The following is an 11753-nucleotide window of genomic DNA, read 5'->3' as shown; positions in this document are numbered from 1 at the left end:
TTCCATGTAATCTTCAGGCTCATTATAGTACTCTCTCACCCATTTGTCCGATTTGTACGGTTAATAACGAAGATGAGAACCATGTTTTTCTTGGCTGCTCCTTTGCCCAGCAAGTTTGGTTGCTCTTCTTTAGTAATAACATAATGTCTTATGTTTCTGATATCAGGGCTTGGCTTACTCATTTGTTTATTACCATGAGATATAAGCTTGATGGTAGAATTCCTTTTCTTCTCTAATGGCTGTGGAAAAACAGGAACAACATGGTATGGAATCAGAAATGTGATTCGGCCCTGGAGGTAGTTATTAGGTTTGCTCTTCGTGGTTGCTCAAAGTGGGAGTCTGCTAGGTCATTGCTTGTTGTTCTAGATTCGACTGCTGCAGCAGTTCCTGATGTCTGGATACATCCATTGTCAGGTAAGTTGGTGTGTAATGTTGATGCCGGTCTCTTTCACGAGGGGGGCTATTGTTCATATTGTTTTTTACTTCATAATCATGAAGGTATATGTTTGTATGCCTGTTTTGTTGCCTATTAAGGAAATATCGATCCCGGTACTACTGAAGCTATTGCAATTAAAGAAGCACTTTCCTGGCTTAAGGCTAACGGTTTCAGCAATGTTGATGTTCGTTTGGACTATTTGTCTGTTGTTCAAGCGATTAATAGGTCATGTGTGTCTCTTTCTTATTTTTCAGATATTATTTTTGAGTGTATTCAGTTGTTAAATGAGCTAGGTAATTCTTCTATCTCTTTTGTGAAACGTTCAACAAATTGTGTGGCTCATTGTTTAGCAAGAGTGGCTAATTCTATGTCTGATCGTGGGGAGTGGTCTTGTGCTCCTTTGTTTTTGTACTCAATTCTTTTAGCAGATATTAATCAATAATTTCAACCTTTATTAAAAAAAAGTGAAAAGGATGTGAATTGCCTTGAACATGTTTATAATGAGCCAAATAAAATACGAGTACTGCCCTATACTCCTTCACTGCTCAATGGGGCACCCTCGGGTTGCTCGGTTTCGGTTCCTGTCCATGTGGATCTCACATCCTACTCTCAGGCAGGTTATCTCTGACCACTGGAGCTCAGCGACTCTTTCCTTGCCTCCGGCTCAATTGCTTTCTCACAAACTCAAAACGCTCAGACCCGTTCTGCGTGACTGGAATAGACATGTATTCGAAAGAGTTGAGGAAAATCTGAAACAGGCAGCCGACCACTTAGAAGCTATTCAAAGTGAAATTAGCGCTGGAAACACCTCGGAGGCCCTCATGGCTTAGGAATTGGCAGCGCAGGAATCATTGGATCTCCAGCTCTACAGACAGGAGGTGATGCTCAGAGAGCAAAGCAGAGTCAAGTGGTTAACGGCAGGGGACCGCAACACAACTTTCTTTCACCGGGCAGCCAGAACAAAGAAAATTGCCTCGGGTATGAATTCGTTGCTGATCAACGATGAGCTTGTATCCGACGCAGATACAATCGGTCAACATGTGATTACCTACTATTCGAAATTATTCAGAAACACAAGGGGAAGGGTAAATATGGACCAAATTGCTACGACAATTCCTCCATTGGTAACGGCTACTGATAATGATGCTCTGACAAATTGCCCCAATGATTTAGAGATCCACGACACGGTTTTTAGTATGGATAAGGACAGTGCTCCGGGTCCAGATGGGTTCGGTGGTGTTTTTTACCATTCTTTTTGGGATGTGATCGGCTCGGACGTCTGCCGTGTGGTAAAATTCTTCTTCAATACGGGCTGTATTCTCCCAGGTTTAAATTCTAATCTCATGGCTCTTATTCCGAAAGTGCAAGGCGCTAACAGAATTGAAGATTTCCGTCCGATTGTTATGGGAAACTTCTGCTACAAAATAATCTCCAAAATCTTGGCTGACCGTCTTGCTCCAATCGCTTCTGCTATTGTCTCCTATAACCAATTTGGGTTCCTCAAAGGTCGGAATATTCATCACTGTATCGCGGCTGCCTCTGAGGGTGTCAACCAGTTGGGGAAAAAATGCTTCGGGGGTAATATGGCCCTTAAAATCGATATCAAGAAGGCTTTTGACACCTTGGATTGGAACTTCATGCTTGCAGTAATGGAAGCCTTTGGCTTTTCTCTCCAATTCAGGGATTGGATTCTGAACATCCTATCTGCGGCTCGCATTTCTGTCATGATTAATGGTGCACCTCAAGGCTATTTTGGCTGTTCACAGGGAGTGAGGCAAGGGACCCCCTATCTCCTATTCTTTTTGGGATTGCTGAGGACTTTTTCAGCAGGTGGCTTGGTAAACTAGAGTCTGATGGGCTGTTCCTGCCCATGGCTTACACCAATGGCAGCTCCTTCCCATCCCACCTCTTATACGCGGATGACATGCTTCTCTTTGGTCGTGCCACCCAAAGTAACATGAAAGTTATCAGGGATCTATTCTAGTTTTATCAACAGATTTCGGGTCAGCAGGTCAGTTGGGAAAAGTCTACTGCCTACTTCAGCAACAGAATTGTAGAAAGCCGGGTACAAAGACTGGTTTCCATCCTTGGGATGCGCAGAGGCACTCCTCCTTTCGACTACCTCGGTGTTCCGCTCTTCCAGGGAGCTCCAAGAGTGAGACATCTGGCCGCCTTGGCTGACCGTTTCTTAGCAATTTTCTCCAAATGGAAAGGAACCGCTCTATCATTTGCAGGGCGTCTGACGCTCATCAAATCTGCCTTGACTGGGGCCCTGGTTCACTCGTTCATGATTTATAACTGGCCGATCACCCTTCTGAACCGTATTAAGCGAAGTATTCATAACTTCCTCTGGACGGGTTGCAAGGACTCGAGGAAGCTTATAACTGTGTCGTGGGACCGTTGTTGCAAAAGTTTGAAAGCCGGTGGACTGGGAATTAAGGATTTCGGGTCCTTTAACAATGCCCTATTAGGAAAGATTGGTTGGGACCTCCTTCAGGACAACTCCCCTATCATCAAGATGCTAAGAAGCCGCTTTCTTGAAATCTCCGGCCTGCCTAGAATCTATATTCACCGATCGTCCGTCTGGCTATCATGCAAAGCGATATTCAGCAGGATTCGGGATGACTGTCGGTGGTGGATAGGTATAAATTCATCACTTAATCTATGGACTGATATGTGGATTAAGCCCCCTGTAGCTGACCAACTTGGGATGCCAGTTTCTGCACAAAGGAAAATGTACAGGAATGTTGAGGAGCACTTGAATGGGGAGACTTGGTCCAATCTGGACTTTGCTCCTGGTTCCCTGCTGCAATTAATTGAAGCCATACCGAGATCCTACGAAGCTACAGACACATGCTTATGGGAAAAAACGGATTTCGAATGTTTCTCTGTCAAAGAGATGTACGCCGATCTGCAGCCGAGCGGACAAGATGCTCATTGGCACCGGTTTGTTTGGGATCCGAGTATACACCCATCGCGCTCTGTAGTTTGTTGGAAATTGATCAACCGCGGCATTGCTACACATGAGCGACTAATATCGCGCGGTTTACAGATGGTATCGCGTTGTGAACTGTGCAGAGAGGAAACGGAATCCACCGATCATCTGTTTGTGACCTGTAAATTTGCTACGGCTCTTTGGAGGCACATCGGCTAGATATTTGGAACCACCATTGTTACGGTTGGTAATTTTGCGGCTTTTTTTAACAATTTGCTTCTGTTTAAAGCAGGTACACAGCTAACGCTTCTTTGGAAGTCATCCGTTCTCAACTGCATTTGGCTTATTTGGAAATGTCGAAACTCGGCAATTTTCGAAGCAAAGCTCCCTTCAATCAAAAGCTCTGTGGCTCGCCTGCGCTCCCTAATCCGGGAATCTGGTCACCTCAAGCGCGGTTACTGCAACAGCCTCAGCGACAAACTAGCTTTGCACCGATTTCATCTTCGAGCCAGACCTCCACCTGCACCAAACATCATCCTGGTTCGTTGGCTCCCTCCTCCCCCGAACTGGCTTAAAGTGAATACCGACGGATCGGCTCTAGGGGCTCCTGGAGCGGCTGGCGCTGGAGGTATATTTAGAAACTCACGAGGATTCATTAAAGTTTGCTTCGCTCTCCCCATCGCTTCGATAATGGCTCAAGCCACTGAACTGCACGCCATTATGTTTGCCATTGACATCGCCTGGGAGAAAGGATGGTCTTCACTTTGGGTAGAATCCGACTCCATCTATGCGGTGACTATGCTTCGCACTCGAACCGCTGGAGTCCCTTGGCGCCTTAGATAGCAGTGGAGACGCTGCCTTGCTCAAAGCTCTGATATGCAACTCATTGTCACTCACATCTATCGGGAGGGTAACAGACCCGCAGACGCTCTGGCCCACTTCGGAGTCACGGAGACAACCACACGATGGTGGAACTCCAGCCCCCCTTTTTGCACTTCTTTCATTTTTGACAATTTATGTAACTTAGCTCATTCTAGGATTAGATTTCATTAATTCCCCCTCTGTACGAACTCAATTTATTTATTTATTTATTCTTTGGGTTTTGCGAGGCAAGGTTGGGGGGGTGCCTGTTGGTCCCTTGTAAGGTTGCAAGTATAGTTCCAAGGGGGGGGGGGGGTTAGGAACTATTTTACCTTTTAAGACGATTAGGGCAGATTTCTTTTCTTTTAGAAAAGATTATATGACAGCGGCGCTGATCAATCGACAAGACACTGGCTTAGTCAACTAGTGACTAGGTCAGTTTCGTTGCTTAGATCAGGAAATAGCACTTAGAGTCTATTCCTGACTTAATTCGTTGGCAGCGCACAACTCAGTTTGACCTCTTTTACTTGGTCAGTTTTAGTTTGTTTTAAGCAAGCAATATAAATAAGGAGTTAAGGTTTAGAAATACTTCACTCAGCAGATTTATCCAGGTTCGGCTTCTTCTAAGCCTACGTCCTGTCCCCGGAACACTTCCGAGATTTCAAATCCTCTACTGAGCTCTTTAAAGGTAGAGCCTCAAACCTTTTACAATATCAGCAATTGAGTATGACAAGAGTACCTTCCTCTATACTTCTACTCAATCCTAATCTCTCCACTGAGTACTTAAAACCGAGTACTCGGCCTCTCCTTTCTATTCCTATAAATGATAAAGATTTGTCCTAAACAACAATTGCTAGAACACCTTAGATGATTGAGGATCAATCACTCTAGACTTTTACATAAATGAATAAGCTTGTAGTGTAAGAATTTGCTTTGCTTTTGATGGAGAACTTTTGTACACGTTTGGTCAGCGTAACGGCTTTTGCTCAAAGTTCTCTGTGGAATGTGGATTCTGAATGCTCTATTTATAGAGAGCTATGAGAGCTTCTGGTTATTTCGAATTTCGAAATAACCGTTGGAGGGAAACGGCTACAGGTCGTTTTCACTCAGTCTGTCAGCAGTTCTCTTAGCCAATCAGATTCCAGCATCTTCTGTTCTTCGGTCAGTGTGACAGTATGTTCCTCCATTTTGGGTAACGTCAACCAGACAGCTTTCTGTGTCTTCTGATCTTTACTCGAAGAGGAAATACTTTGTCTGGAAGCTGTCTTGTGGTCAGCGGCTGTCTTGTACGTTTTGTCGAGACAGCTCAGCAGCTTCATACCGAAGTTGTCTACGTGGATCTTCTCGATCCTTCTTTGCTCAGCATGCGTTTCATTACTTCAACGGCAGCGTTTTGGAGATACGCGGACTGAGTGATCTTGGGCTTGTTTGACTTGGGCATTGACTTCCATATAGGGCTTGGGCCTTATGATCTTTATGTCTTATAACAATTATAAACTCAACATTGAACAAACACATTAGTAACAATAAATCAAAGCATTTAAACTTAATGTGTTATAGAATATTTAATTTCACTTAATTAATTTTGTCAAATCAAAATCCTATGGAAAGGTGTTTCAACAAACTCCCCCATTTTGATGTTGGCAAAACTAATCAGCAAGGAACTCAGCTTTGAGCTCCCCCATGATAGTTGACCTTTTTAATTAAGTGAACTCCCCCGTAAGGGCTGAGCTACTGACTTAGTTTTATTCTAAACATTCTAAGGTTTAATTGAATAAGTCTAAGATCAGTTTTCAGGTATAGGTCAGCTTATGGGACATATTCTATTTTACTCAGTATTCAGCGGAAGTAATGTATAGTGACAAAGCATAGCGCTGAGTAATTTATTTGTTCAATGGTTTATTTTAGACAAGTCCAAACATTAATTTTTAAACGCAGCATGCATTTCATATAATACTTAGCATTTGAAGGACGGATAACTAATAGTTAAATAGTAATGCAAGTATTCCAAAAGTAACAGAAGTTAGGCATATTGAATTTTTAAAACAGAAGAGAATAAGGACTTGGCATAAAATTAAATTAAAATTCTTCTTCCTAACTTCTAACTCTCTAGTTTCTAATCTTAGAGTTCCTTCTCCTTAGTTGCCACTTTTCTCCCCCGTTTTGCCAGTATCAGCAGTAGGCAAATTGAAGGTAGGGGCAGGAGACTTGGCTTGTTCTTGCAGCAGACGAATTTGACCCTCCAACGAATTCATGTGATTGACCATAGTCAACATGAGTGCGGTCATCTTGGTCATCTGAGCTTGTGTTGGTTGCTGCGTCTGAACCGAAGAGAAGTGGTTGATCAAGTCATGGATTTCACGCAGAATTTGGTGAGTTACAGGTGGATGAGAGGACTGGTCATGGTTTAGTGGAGGATGAGCTTGTTCTTGAAGCAGATTGTTAGCTGAGGCAATGACACGCCGTCCTGATTCAGTAGCACCTAGGTGTGCAAATTTGGCAGGAGCGGGCTCGCACTGAGTGCCTTGAGTAGCAGCAGGACTACGGGGTGTGTTGACTTCAGGTGCTGAGTTGCTTTGAGGTGGGAGTTGAGCTTCTTTTGGACTAGCAAGGGTTTTGGCTTGTTTCTCACTTTGAGGAACAGAGGCTTGTTTTTGTGGAGAACCCTTTTGAGTAATGTTTGGCTCAGGGACAATTTCTTCTTCTGTTCTCATTTTCTTCTGAGCTGACTCAGCTATGTCCTGATCAGCTTTCTTTTTGTTCCTTTCCATTAGTCGTACCTTTCTAGGGACAGTACGAATATCCTTCGAGCAGGCTCCCTTTTTCTTTTTCTTCTCATCTGGAGCAATCTCAGATGGCACAGTAGAAGTATACTCAGTTTGAGCAGTTTCAGCCATAACATGAGCTATAGCATCATCCAGATCTGTTAGATTTTCCATTTCTCCAATGGGTTGCTCAGTGTCAGCCATAATATCCTCCTTCTCAGTGCTTCCATTTCCGTCATATCCTTTAAGGGTTGACTATGTGATAGGCCATTCAGCACTCCTGCAGTGATAACATTTCCTGAGGAACTTATTTCACCTATAGTCTCTATATTCTTGTCCTGAATTATCTTTGTGATGAGATAACCCAAACGAAGCTTCCTTCCACTTCGTTGAAAAGCTCCGACCAAAAAGACAGGAAGATTGAATGGAGTGCCTGTCAGCATGTGCCAGATGAAACATTGTTCAAAGTTGGAGGCGGATGAGGGTGAGCTGAGTTTAGGAAAGATGAAGTTGGTCAGCATGAAATGGACCATCTTCTGATTTTTGCCCATGCAGGTGCTGGGTACTTCTCCTTTGTAGTCTCTGGGTTTACAGAACCCCTTCATCTTTTCTGCGATGGCTTTTGGTATGGGCTCTTTTGTTGTCCTGAACTGTATTCCTGTGTTTGGTATTTCCAGTAGTGTTGCTAGATAATCAGGAGTGATCACTATCTTTTGACCTTTAACTGTGGTCTCTAAGTAGTCGGAGTCATCTGCATCAACGTGCAGGTTGGAGTAGAATTCTCTCACTATCGTTGGATAGGTTTTTCCGGAAAGAGAGAAGAGACCTTTCCATTTGTTCTTTTCTATCCATTCACAGAATGGTTTCTCAGAAGAGACGAAGCCAGAAGAAAAGTATCGGCTCCTTAGTACTTCTTGACTCTTGGCCCAAGAGTGTACTTTGATCATCCTTCTTACCATGCTAGTTGAAGGACCAACCTGATCAGTGGATTTTAGGTTTGGAGAGAAGGTACTTCTGTTGAAGGACATTTTTGAAGTTCTGAGGCTCTTAAGTGCTTAAGGAAAATCTGAAGCTTTCTAAAGTTCAGTATGCGTAAAGAGAAGGTAGTGAGAAATACCTACTATTTATAGATTTTTTAATCTAGGGTTCCGTTTGAGTTTAAGTCGGTTTTGCCCTTGGGTTGTCCAATCGGCAGAAACCCTGACATTTATGACACTTTTAAGACGTATTCGGCGCATGCGCAGTATAGGTATCATTACGCGTGCGGTTGCATTAAATGCAAATGATTACCTTTACTCAGCGTTTGTTGGTATAAACGTTTCGTATTCTGAGTAGTCAGTTTTGTTCAACGGATAGTTGTAGAGGTTTTAGTTACTCGGCATGAGATAACTCACTCAGTGTGCATTTATTTCTAGGCATGTGATTTTGAATACAATCTTTAGACACACAGCATGGTATCACTCATTCATAGTGCATCATATCACATTTTTACTTAGGAATTTAAGATAGTGGATTAAACATACCAATGGCTTCTCTCAGTATGCTAAATTGCTCTCGTGCTAGAGGCTTTGTAAAGATATCAGCAAGCTGCTCATCTGTTGGCACATAAGTCAGCTTAATTTCTTTCTTGAGTACATGATCTCTGATGAAGTGATGCCTTATGCTGACATGCTTCATCCTGCTGTGCTGGATTGGGTTCTTTGAGAGGTCAATTGCACTCTTGTTGTCGCATTTGACTTCAATTGTCTTTGTTTGAACACCATAATCTTCAAGCTGTTGCTTAATCCATAGGACTTGAGCAACATAGTTTCCAGCAGCAATGTACTCAGCTTCAGTTGTGGACAGGGCTACTGACGCCTGCTTCTTGCTGAACCAAGATACAAGACATCTTCCTAGGAAATGGCATCCTCCAGAGGTGCTTTTTCTTTCCAGCTTGTCTTGTCCATAGTCAGCGTTAGTGTATCCAATGAGTGTAAAGTCATGAGTATTTGGATACCACAAACCTGCATTTACTGAGCTTTGCAAATATCTAAGGATCCTTTTTACAGCTATGTAATGGGATTCCTTAGGGTTAGCTTGATATCTAGCACAATAACATACTGAGAACTGAATGTCTGGCCTACTTGCTGTTAAGTAAAGTAAAGAGCCAATCATACCTCGGTATGACTTGCTGTCTACTGACTTACCATTTTCATCAGCACATAGGACAGTGTCAATGCCCATAGGAGTGGATATTGGCTTACAATGTTCTAGTTCATATTTCTTCAATATCTCCTTGGCATATTTAGCCTGACTGATGAATATGCCATTCTTTCCTTGTTTAATTTGAAGTCCGAGGAAGAAGTTGAGTTCTCCCATCATTGACATTCGAATTCAGTCTGCATTTGTTTGCTAAATTCCTTGCACATAGATTCATTAGTAGCACCAAATATAATGTCATCTACATATATTTGTGCCAGCAGGGTATCTTTACCCTTTCTCTTAATGAATAAGGTTGTATCAGCTTGACCCCTGACATAATCTCTAGTCAGTAAGAAATTGGTCAGCCTCTCATACCAAGCACGTGGTGCTTGCTTGAGGCCATACAGAGCCTTTTTGAGTTTGTAAACGTGGTTTGGGAACTTAGAATCCTCAAACCCTGGAGGCTGATTGACATAGACCTCCTCGTTTATTACTCCATTAAGAAATGCACTTTTAACATCCATTTGAAACAGTTTAAAATTCATATACGATGCATATGCACATAAAATCCTAATTGCTTCTAGCCTTGCCACTGGGGCAAAGGTCTCACCGTAGTCAATACCTTCTTGCTGACTGTAGCCCTGAGCTATAAGTCTTGCCTTGTTTCTGACTACGTTTCCTTGTTCATCCAGCTTGTTCTTGAAGACCCATCTCGTTCCGATGGTCTTTTGGCTCCTAGGATGTGGCACTAGTTCCCACACATTATTCCTCCTGAACTGATTGAGTTCCTCTTGCATGGCATTCATCCAGAATTCGTCATCCTCAGCTTCGACAAAGTTCTTCGGCTCCTGTACTGAGACAAAAGCTACATTGCCGAGATACTTCCTTAGTTGATTTCTTGTCATCAGCGTATTTCCAGCTGAGTCAAGAATTGCATTTTCTGAATGCCCTCTTGGGACTCTTATCTCCTTGGGTAGATTTATGTCTTGTTCTATCTGTGTTTCAACATTCTCTGCAGAAGTAGATTGGTCAGTGAAAGTAATCTTAGGTTCACTCTTACTCTTGGTCAGCCGTTTTGTGAAGGACTCAGTAGCTGGTTCTTGATCAGCAGGTGCTGAGTTTGGTTCATCTTCCATCAGCGGTTGGTATCTTCCTGCAGGGTCAGTTTCATCGAATTGCACATGTATAGATTCTTCTAATACTTGAGTTCTCTTATTAAAAACTCTGTATGCTTTGCTGTTTGTTGAGTAGCCTAGAAAGATAGCCTCATCAGCTTTTGAATCAAATTTGGCTAAGCTATCTTTGGTATTTAAAATAAAGCATCTACAGCCAAAGGCACGAAAGTATCCAATGTTGGGCTTTCGTCCTTTCCAAAGTTCATAAGGGGTTTTCTTAAGTATAGGTCTAACTAGAGCCCTATTCAGAATATAGCATGCTGTGTTAACAGCTTCTCCCCAAAAATACTTTGGAAGCCTATGCTCATCCAGCATTGTCCTGGCAATCTCAACCAGAGTTCTGTTCTTCCTTTCAACAACCCCATTTTGCTGAGGCGTTCTAGGAGCAGAGAAATTGTGGTCAATGCCACTGGCTTCACAGAATTCAACAAACTTTTGGTTTTTGAATTCACCGTTATCACTACGGATATGAGCTAATTTTAGGTCTTTCTCATTTTCAATTTTTCTAACCAAGTTTGAAAATGTCTCAAAGGTCTCGTCCTTATTGGTCAGCAGGATAACCCATGTGTACCGAGAGAAATCATCTACAATAACCAAGGAAAACCTTCTTCCACCCAGACTCAGCGGCTGGACTGGACCAAAGAGATCCAAGTGTAGCATTTCTAACGGACGCTTAGTTGAGACAATGTTTTTGCTGTGAAAAGATTGCTTGGTTTGTTTTCCAGCTTGGCAAGCATGGCATAATTAATCTTTTTGAAATTTAAGTTCAGGCAGTCCCTCAACCAATTGCTTTCTTGCTAATTTGGCCAGGAGGTCCATGCTTACATGACCAAGTCTCCTGTGCCATAGCCAGGAATTTTCTTCCTTTGTTACTAAGCACACAGTTTTTGAAAACTTTTTCTCTAAGTCTAGCATAAAGACATTATCTATCCGAGGGGCAGTTAAAATTAACTCATTAGTTTTACCCTCGTATATTTTACATCCAGTAGTATCAAATATAACTTTTCTCCCATTGTCACATAGCTGAGCTACGCTGAGTAAGTTATATTTGAGTCCGCTGACTAGGGAGATAGATTCAATAGTAGGGTTACCTCCGATGATTCCTGAGCCTACTATCTTACCCTTCTTGTTGTCTCCAAAACTTACACTCCCTCCTCGTTTACGTTCAAACGTGATAAACTGAGTTTCATCACCCGTCATATGCCTTGAGCATGCGCTGTCAATATACCACATCTTTGACTTCTCGGCACATCTCAGGCTTACCTGCATTGTAACTAGTTACTTTTAGGTACCCAATTCTTTTTGGGTCCTGACTTGTTAGGTGCAACAGGTATAGCATCATATTTTATTTTATGGCGACATACATTGATAGTATGGCCATTCTTTCCACAGAAGTCACA

The sequence above is a fragment of the Euphorbia lathyris genome, chromosome 1 (assembly GCF_963576675.1).
Source record: "Euphorbia lathyris chromosome 1, ddEupLath1.1, whole genome shotgun sequence".
Classification (NCBI taxonomy): domain Eukaryota; kingdom Viridiplantae; phylum Streptophyta; class Magnoliopsida; order Malpighiales; family Euphorbiaceae; genus Euphorbia; species Euphorbia lathyris.
This window is presented reverse-complemented; position numbering follows the sequence as displayed.